The following is a 10,934-nucleotide window of genomic DNA, read 5'->3' as shown; positions in this document are numbered from 1 at the left end:
ATATATATATATATATATATATATAGGGGGGGAGAATTCGCAAAAAAAAAAAGAGACGAAGACAGGTGCTGTAGACAACAAACAGATGTATTAGTATAACGCTCGGGAAGTGAAAAAGTCTTTAACATTTCGAGCCTACGCTCTTTCACAGAAAGGAACACAGAAAGAAACAAGGAGAGAAAATACAGAATGTGTAGTGGCTAGCGATCTATCATGGCGAATGCCGGACAGAAGGGTCACACAGGAGAGCCAGGAAGAAAGGAGAAAATAAAGTAGTGGTGATCCCAAAACGAAAGGGCGCGTGCGTGTATAAGAGAGTATGTATGTGTGTGTGCAAGAGGGCTGGGGACCTTGAAGTGTGCGTGTGTGTATGTGTAGGTGTGAGGGTATGGGACTGGGAAGTGGTCAGTGCTAGTGCGTGCGTGGTGGTGTGATGTGATGTGATGTGATGTGATGTGTGGTATGGTGGTGTGTGGTGTAGTGGTGTGTGGTGTGATGGTGTTGGGAGGTGGGAGAGGCAAGTGTGGGGAAACCAAGTGTGGGGTGTGGGTTAGGCTGAGGGTGGGGTTGGAATGTGTAGGGGTGGGGTTGGTTACGAATAGGGGTGACGATGAAGGGAGGAAGGTGGAGGTGGGTAGGGGTGAAGAGAAGGAGAATAGGAGTCGGAGGAAGAGAGGAGAGATGGGTGGGAGGAAGTGGGTGTGAGGGGGAGAGAGGCAATGGGGGAGGTTAGAGGAAGAGGGAAAGAGAGTTGAGCCCATGTGGCGCAAAGGAGTATATATATATGTAGTATATATATATATATATATATATATTATGCATGTATGTATGTACGTATGTATGCATGTATGTATGCACACGCATTCACACACACAAAAACACTCACACGCACACACACACACACATATATATATATATGCATGTGTGTGTATAATTTTAAAATTATATATAAAAGGGACATAACTCATTACTCATTAGTAATAAACTCAAAAGCGAAGCATTCCTAAATAACGCTTCAAATTAATATTGATTTAAAAATACCTTATAAATGTAAAGAAATTCTGATACGAAAATTTACTGATTAAGCTTATATTTTTATTATTGCATTAATTTGTATAATTGGTATTAAAAACAGACAACCGGAGACGAATAATTATTGTGACTAAACATATTTTTCTCTTATGTAAAGAAAGGTGATCATTTCTGTTTTTGTTTTCTTTTTTTTTTTTTCTTCTTCTTGTCACAACGAAACCTGGATTCTTTTCTGCTTAATTTTTTTTTTTTTTTGATATGCAGAATCATACTTAGAGTATCAACTGCACAGGGCCTGCAGTTTTTGAGGGGTGGGTGAAGTCGACTATATCGATGTCAGTACTTAAATGCTACGTAATTTATCGACGGGAAAGGCATGTCGACTGAGGCGAAATTTAAGTTAAGAACATAAAGACAGATGAAATGCTACAAAGCTTTGTGTCTGGCGTGCTAACGATTCCGCCAAGTCGCCGCCTTGGAAAGATATCTCATAATAAAAGTCCTTACTAATAAATTCGAATTTAATATTTGGTGGAGGACTGCATTTATAGAAACAAGCATTTTTTAATTGCTGAATATACAATGGGGTACATTCGTTAGAGATTTCTTTTGAATAATATTGAAATTAATTCGTATTAGACTGAGTAGAATACAGTTTTATATATTGTAATGTGTGTGTGTGTGTATGTGTGTGTGTGTGTGTGTGTGTGTGTGTGTGTGTGTGTGTGTGTGTGTGTGTGTGTGTGTGTGTGTGTGTGTGCGTGTGTGTGTGTGCGCGTGTGTGTGTGCGTGCGTGCAAGCGCGTGTGTATGTATGTTCACATATATACACATACACATATCTTTATAGTAAATACTCCGTATATTTAATGTAAGTTTAAAAACGAATAATAAATATCCTCATTCTGAATATAAAGCTGTTTCGGAAATATATCATGATAGACAGTTATAGTGTTAGATAAATTTCATAATAAATATTTAAGTAGGGATAGAAAAAACAGAAAAAGGAAATAGTACGCTTGCAGGCCAGAAGCTGGAGAGTACCCGTTATTGAGATCAAGAATTTGATGAGTATAGCACAGTGTTCAAACGTAATGCCATGGCTAATGGCCTTGTTTTTTAAGAAGCTGGAGATATATTCGCAATTGGTGCGTTAAACGAAGTGGGAGACCGATTGGAGAGGAAGGATGGTTTTAGAACGTATTGGCCAACAGTGTATAGTGTGAAGTGGGATGCAACGCGGGCAGAGATGGAGGCTTTCTCCATAGGATTACTGCTTACGGAGCCAACGTTGTTTCGAAGAGAAGTAAAAGAGGACTCTGTAATGTTGGTGAACATCCTTTTGGCAAAAGTTCAGAAGTAGGTAAAAAAAAATAGCTTGGGGACCATATTAAGCTAAAATGCATCATTTACACCCCGAAGAATGGTCTTACAACAGTTACGCATTAGAGTGAACGCCGCCTAGTTTTGAACAATGGGTGAGAATCTTCAACCTTCAAATGTCGTATAGTATCTCTCAGACTGCACCTGCTAAACAACAACAGCAGCAGTAAATGTATAACCCTACTGCTGAAAAGTAAAGAGAATAACATGCTAGCTGTCGACAATGAGCTCCTCAGGAAGCACTTTCTTCAAGACGACCTCAAAACAGCTGGACTACCTCAAAGAAAAACGGAAAGTAAAACGTTGGGCATACCAAAAAGACACCAAAGACTAGAAAAAGACATTCATATCTACATGAAATGCAGCCTTTCTTGAACTCGTAGCCGCCTACATAACGTTAAATTTCGAAACTAATGCATTTGCAATCAAATACCTAATAATGAAAAGAGAAAGTGAAGACTTTGGAGCTCAAATATGCAACCGAAAATATCAGTTATGTCATATTTCTGTGGAAGACATCACACATGTGACCGGCAGCTGTCAAAAAATATTAAGGCCCTGCCCTAATGCGACATGATGTTATAGTGAAGAAAATGCCATCCCAAAATAAGTCTGCCCTGGGACAAAAATGGTGATTACTATCGTTGACTATATACATAAATATCGATAGAAGAAATATTGATGGGATATTATCATCAAAATTTCTACCACGTCAAATATCGTAGTTTGGGACAGACAAGGAAATGTATGTAACTTCCTGGAAGTCAGCAACCGTGCTAATGCGAAAATCTTCTCCAACATCAAAGAAAAAGAGGATAAATACACACAACTTCTTCGAAACCTTCAATTTCTTTCGTCAGGTTATAAATCCACATTTATGCCAGTAACATTTGGTATACTTCGTTTCGTTAGTAAATGCCTAACTGACAATATGGAAAAGTCATCGTTCTTAGAAAAAATCAGCAGCTAAACTCTAGAGGAAAGAGCAAGAGTGTGCAATGTTCAGCATGTGATATCTACATTTCAGCTATGCAACTTTGTATCTTTGTTAGAAACCAGATCCTTCATTAGGGGAATTAAAATTCAAATAATCAAAAATAAAAGAGAACGTGTATACACATACATACGTACATGCATACATACACGCATACATACATACACACATACATACATATGTGTGTGCGTGTGTGTGTGTGTTAAGTGCAATGGCCCAGTGGTTAGGACAGCGGACTTGCGGTCGTGGGATCGCAGTTTCGATTCCCAGATCGGGCGTTGTGAGTGTTTATTGGGCGAAAACACCTAAAGCTCCATGAAGCTCCGGCAGGAGGTAGTGGCGAACCCTGCTGTACTCTTTCACCACAACTTTCTCTCACTCTTTCTTCCTGTTTCTGTTGTAACTGTATTTCAAAGAGCCAGCCTTGTCACACACTGTATCACGCTGAATCTCCCTGAGAACTACGTTAAGAGTACACATGTCAGTGAAGTGCTCAGCCACTTACACGTTAATTTCACGAGCAGGGTCTGTTCCGTTGATTGGATCAACTGGAACCCTCGCCGTAATCAAGTGTTTTATGAAGACTTAATGAAAAAACAAGAAATCGAAAGTAAAAATTCCATGAGAAGTCATGATTGGTTTAAATGTTTCAAAAATTGCTCAAAACTGTATAACATAAAATAATAGAAAAGTATGCAAGTGCCGAGAAAGTCACAGAATAGCTGGAACTTTGCTGAAAAATTCTATTGACAAACAAGAATACATATTGCATAAGATTTATTATTTAGATGAGACAGACATGTTTTGAGAAGCAAATGACAAATGAACTTGCATTTCTAAACAAGAAAACACTGTACCACAATTCAAAGTTAGCAAAAATTCATGCCTTTCTTGCTTTGTGTAATGCTCAAACCACTGGCTGTTTATAATTCTGTAACACGAGTAGCTATTAAAAGATTAGTCTAAATCTCATCTTGTTATATAGGGATCAAGGGAATCGATCACCAAAAGAGTGTTCCATGATGGATTTATCTCGTATTTTTGCCCAGCTTTCAGAGAATATTTTCAGATTGAGAACTTTGACAAGAAAACCTTGCTTCTTGTGGACAATGCACAAGGTTACCCACACATGCACTTCAGTTTTTAATGTCGGTACTGTTTCGCGTCTTTATTCAGAAGTTTGTTTTATTTTTAGTTATTCATTTTATTCTATTTATTTCTGTGTAACTCGAAATATACACAGGGAAATTATTTTTCTCATTACGCGTGTCTTAAAATTTATTGCACTTTCTAAGAACCTATCAGCAACGTTGAGAATTGATACGTGTACAACTGCAAAAACATAATATAGAGACACTATATTCTTAATTGAATAAATGAAATATTAGAAAGAATAGTGAAATATTATGTAAGTTACTTTTATGTCTGATTTTAATTTTCCAGTAACATAATCAGTTGTGTTTCTGATAATATAATTTACCCTATTAGATTACGTTCTGAGTTCAAATACCGTATATGTTGTCCTCTACTTATGATCCTACTAAGGTCAATAAAACAGTTTCTTGTCATATGCTACGGTCAACATAAAGACACCATTGTACACTGAAAAGATTGACGGTATAAACAGTCTTCCACTTATTTTTCTTTTATACAGTTTTAAGCAATTCTTGAGGCACTTAAACCAATCATGACTTGTCACGGAGTTTTAATTTGTAGTGTTACATTGTTTTTTTTTCTTTGAACACCAACTTCAAGCGAATTCTCGTAAGGTACGAAAATGGAAATCTGGGCATTGATGTGAAGACAGAAGGTATCACACAGAAAATAAAGTGTGAGAGAATGAGTAGGAGTAAAGTAGATATTAAAGAATGAATGCCTTACTTCTTACACTCTTACACTCATAGAAGGACGAGAAAGTTGATGACGCTACATGGGGCGCTACACCCTAAAGCAAACGTAAACAGACTGTATATGAAAAGAAAGAAATGGTGGCAGAGGACTAATTAGTATAGACCATTGTATAAGGAGTGAAAGGAGAACGCTTGCCGAGTATTTGATAAATAGTGATGAAGACCTGCTGCAATATGCCGCGAAATATATGGGTGTAAATGCAGATGAAGTGATGGATAAGGAAGAGTTTAACCAAAGAGCTGAGGAGAAGAGAAAAGAAGACCTTCTTGAAATGAGAATGCATGGAGAGTTTGAAAGGAATACACAGGACGTGATGGATAATGCAGTGCCGTGGGCATGGCTTGAGCGAGGTGATTTGAAGCTTACCATCGAAAGCCTGATCACTGCTGCACAAGAATAGGCTCTCACTACCAATTCAGTGAAGTATAACATCTATAAAACTTCTGACACCCACAAATGCAGACTCTGTGGAAAGAGTATGGAAAATGTGACACACTAGGTAAGTGGATGTGAGAGCCTTGCACAAAAAGAATTCAAGCGCCGCCACAATAAAATGTGTGTATCTCCATTGGCTCTTATGCCGTAAATACCAATATGAAGTAACAGAGAACTGTACCAAGTAAAGTTATGCAGGAGGATGGAAAAGTAACGATGCTTTGGGACTATGATTTTCAGACGGATCGTGTAATCGAACACCATCGGCCGGATATTGTCATATTGAATAAGAGAGACAAATACTGTCAGAGATTGAAAAAATCAAGTACTCCGAATTGAAAGTGGAAATGGCAAGACTGCATGGAATTGGAGAGGGTAATGTAAAAGTGATACCAGTGGTGATCGGAGCGTTGGGCTCAATCCCATTAACACTTCAAAACTTCTTAAGGCAACTGGAAATCCCATGCAAGATTGATGTCTTGCAAAAAGCTGCCTTATTGGGTACAGCGTACATCTTAAGAAAAGTATTATCTGTCTGAGGTCCTTGTTGTGACTTGACATGTGACTAAAAACTCCGGTGCCTTTTTACCTAAACTGTGTTACAAAGGAATAATAATAATAATAATAATAATAATAATAATAATAATAATAATAATAATAATAATAATAATAATAATAATAATAATAATGAGCGACAGGCAAGATTGCCTAATAATTTATGCAATAGTGCCAGATGAATATATTGTCATGAAAGAAAGAGAAAAGTTTGACAAATATGCAGACTTGAAAATTGAGATCGCCAAGATGTGGCAACAGCAAGAGTAAAACATAAGGGTTGTTCCTGTTGCCATCGGAGTATTGGGTTCAATGTCAACCAGCCCGAAGAAAGATCTGGACACTTTAGAATTACCCTACAATCTCGGTATATTGTACAAATCGATTTTACTTGGAACTGCGCGCGTGCTGCATAAAGAGCTGTCTGTTTGAGGCCCGTGTTTTAACTTGACAGACAGTACAAATACCTGGTACATGCAATATTTTCAATCTACACCATATTGGATACTGTGCTCTAATTACAATAATAATAATAATAATCCTTTCTACTACAGGCACAAGGCTTGAAATTGTGGACAGGAAGATAATCGATTACATCGACTCCAGTACTCAACTGGTACTTAATTTATCGACACCGAAAGGACGAAAGGCAAAGTCGACCGCGGAGAAATTTGAACTCAGAATTTAGTGGCAGGCGAAATACCGCTAAGCATTTCGCCAGGTATGCTAAGAATTCTGCCAGCTCGCCGCCGTTTTCTTTTAATAATGATAGTAAAGAACATCAACAGCTAGGGCAATGTTTAGCAGCTCTTCTAAATGGAAGCAAATCAAAATTAGAAACAAAAAAAAAATTAGTCCCAAACTAGATTTTTGCGTGGGGGTGGTTAAATCACGAAATATTATTTATAAATCTTACTTGGTGTTAATTTCTTAAATAAATCACTATAAATGTTATGGGGTGTTAAATAATAAGATAAACTATTGGAAGCGTTTTGGGGGGTTAAAACTGAAAGCGAATCATTATAGAGGATACTGCAAGTAAATTAATGTTACTGTTACTTGATATTAAATCATTGAATTTATTGCTTCTGTTACTTGTAGTTCGTTCAAACCATTAAAAAAGTTACTGTAGGAGTTTCCAGGTGTTAAATCTCTATGTAAACCACTGTAAAAGTTACTGGGTGTTAAAATACTAAATGAGCCACAGCAAGTCTTACAATGTGTTAAATAACTAAAGATATAACACTGCAAGTGTTAATGGGTACAAACTAACTAAACATGATTTTTCGCAACTGAACACTTACGTTATCAAGAGCAGTAATACTAATTGCACTATAATTATACATATTTTCTTACAAATATACTCAACCTAAATGTTGTAAGGTGTCAGAATCATTAGATCACCTGTCAGAATGCTTTGTAGTATAAATTCTGACTCATAATCTTCAGTGTTCAAACCCGCCGAGGTCAGCTTTGCATTTCATACTTCTGGAATCCATATAATAAAGTACTATTATAAAACATAAGCGAAGCATGGTGTATTCTTTTGCAGATCACACTTGATTAATAGTCACAGGCAAAGCATACATACGCACCCTAAGAATTATATAGGAAAAAATTGAAACATTTTTGACATGTCATTTTGCTGGATATATTACAAATTAAATTAAGAGACGGCTTAAAAAAATAACGAATATTGAGTAGTGCACATGTATCGATGGAGAAATCAAAAACAAATCAATTATATGAAAAGGGTAGCTTTACTAGACAATCACGAGTACGAAGTTGTTATTTTTGTTATTTAACTCTAATTTTGTTACGATTAAACAAACTCATAATCTAAAACATTCTACACAATTTTTTGTATATTTGTATATTGTTCGCTATGTACTTCCCGATTTAAGATGGTGGAGTATGAACTGAATAAGATTTGTCTGCATGCATTCATTTACGAATACCGAATTCCCCTTTCACAGTGCTACAAGAACGATAGTTCTTATCTGTGAGAGCTTGTTCCAGCCCTATTTAAGTTGTAACCTAACTGAGGTCAAATTTGCCTTTCATCCTTTCGGGTTTGATAAAGTAAGGTACCAGTCAAGTTTTGAGAGCTATGGTATCGATTAACCACCTCTCTTCAAAAGCAGACCTTGTACCTAAATCAGAAATTATTAATATTATTTAAAGTGCGTACAGAATCGTTAGAACGTCCGAAAAATTCCAAGAAACAATTAGTGTTGTTGCTGTTGTTGTTTTTAGAGTACAGATATGTTGGTGTTGCGCTATGGATAAGAAATCCGGTCTGTAACTTTGCGCTTTTGAGTTCCATTCTATATCGCATTAGGAAAAATCTCTTACAACATAACCTCAGGCTGACTGAAGTTTAGTCGGTAAATTTTGGTTGGCTGGCACAATGTGGAAGCCCGTCAGAGGAACTGTTCTTATTTTTTAATGGTAGAGATAATCTGTCAACTAGTTTAACAACATCATCCGATCCTTGGAAGCCTTTAATGAAGTCCACTCTATTAGATGTGTTGTAGATAGATCTGTAGACTGAAGACAACTCTTCCCCACCACCACTAATCTTGGAGGATTTCAAAAGGTTGATGTCGCTGCCCCTCTTCCTTTGATTAAGTCATTAATTATTAAAAAGAGTTTCATTCAGCTTCGATCTCATTTGCATCAATCTGATACATACGTCATTAATACTCACACAGATTCAATCGATTTTTTCCAATAAACCTGTTGGGTCTTCATATAACATCTTTGTCTCTCTCCTATTTATCTATTCATTTGCTCACCTATTAAATAATATATCCGTCTTAATGCGCACTAAAGACGTCTTTGGTGAATCCTGTCAGTGGTCTCCTTTCACGTCACTTGTGCTCTTGGAAAATGCACCAACTTATTTTATCCTCCCCTAAAAATGTTGATTAATGTTTCTCTTGTGCATTTTGTTTATTTTGTTTATCCTGAAGTTAGTTCTGACGAAGCAGACCTCTTCAAATATTTGGACTAGCTCCTCATTTACCCCGACAATATATAGAATCTTAAAAATGGTAGAGGGAGGTTTGAGGAAAATCTGGCTGTTATTTTTAATAAGTTGAATGAGCACGTAGAGGTCCTCATACTAACTCAGTGTTAAATATTGAACTGGTCGCGAATAGACAGGCATTCAGTGCCTTCGGTTATTTAGTTTACCCTTTCATTATGCAAGTTCTAATCAAAAATGCTTCCTACTTCCATACCACAGGGTCGAATACATTAACCACCAGTAATATTCCTGGGTCGAATCTACCGCACATCCCCGCCCCCAAGTGGTATTGTGAATGAACGAAGAGATGTTACTTTCATTTTATCGTTGTATGAGAGTATATAATCAAATAACATGGTATATTAGAAAAAATAAAGTGTATAAATGGCAATATATAGCGTATGTCCATACTGGCGTCCTTGATAAGACCTCTAACTACAGTATCAATCTGATTGAAAGACAGCAAAGAGAACGGCAAGGTGGAATATTAAATAGTCTAGGAGGGAAGGAAAGAGACATGGAGACGAATAGAGAGAAAAGAAATGGAGACTGACGGTGTATGTGTATGTATGTGTGTGTGTGCGTGTGCGTTTGTGTGTTGCGTGTGCGAGTGTTGTGTGTGCGAGTGGTGTGTGTGTGTGTGTGTGTGTGTGTGTGTGTGTGTGTGTGTGTGTGTGTGTGTGTGTGTGTGTGTGTGTGTGTGATGCAATGAGCGGAGCGGAAGTGGATTACATATAAGGTATGTGGGAGAGGAAAGAATATAAGAGAATACAATGGAGAAGTTAGAAAATAAGATAGAGTGAGAGAAAGAAAGAGATTGGAAGAGATGTAACGATGAGACAGAGAGAACGGGAGCGAGACGAAAAGAGGAGAGTATTGAGAATGAAAAAGAGATGATAAACGAAAAAAGAAAGAGAAACAAAAAGAGATAGACAAAAGGAAGAAGTGGTGAGAGAAGTAGTGAGTATAAAAATGAATGATATAGGAGAATAAAAGACAGAATTAGAAAGAGAAAAAATGTGACAAGGACCAGAAAATCAGAGAGAAGGGGGAAAAGAGAGAGTAGGTGAGAAGACAAAGATGCAGCGAGGGCAAAATGAGACGTAAGACAGTAGAGAGATCGAAAAGTGCAAAAATAGAAGAACAATACAACAAAGTGGGAAGGAAAACGAAGAGAGTAACGAGACGTACGGGGGAAAACGAAAGACAGCGAGAGAGAGAGAGAAAATTAAGAAGAGCAAGGGGAGAGTATTAGATGAAACAAGCGAGATTTTGAAACAAGAATAGAAATTTAAAAAAGATTGCGCGTGTGTGTATATGTGTGCGTGTGAGGAAGAGTGAGAGAGAGAAAGAATGAGAGAGTGAGAGCGTGCGTGTGTACATGTGGTTCTGTATGTGTGGGTGTGTGTATGCGTGTGAGAGTGAAGGTGTGTCTGTGTGTGCGTCTGGTAGATTCGAACGTGAAAGGTGGGATGGTTGCAGGATTGAAATCTATGTTGATGATGTCAGTGATGATGATGTTGATGATAATAATGATGATGATGATGATAATAATAATGATGATGATTATGAAATTTATGTTGTTGGCGGTGGT

Source organism: Octopus bimaculoides, chromosome 2 (genome assembly GCF_001194135.2).
Source record: "Octopus bimaculoides isolate UCB-OBI-ISO-001 chromosome 2, ASM119413v2, whole genome shotgun sequence".
Taxonomy (NCBI): domain Eukaryota; kingdom Metazoa; phylum Mollusca; class Cephalopoda; order Octopoda; family Octopodidae; genus Octopus; species Octopus bimaculoides.
The sequence above is the reverse complement of the archived record's forward strand: the minus strand, read 5'-3'. Positions refer to the sequence as shown.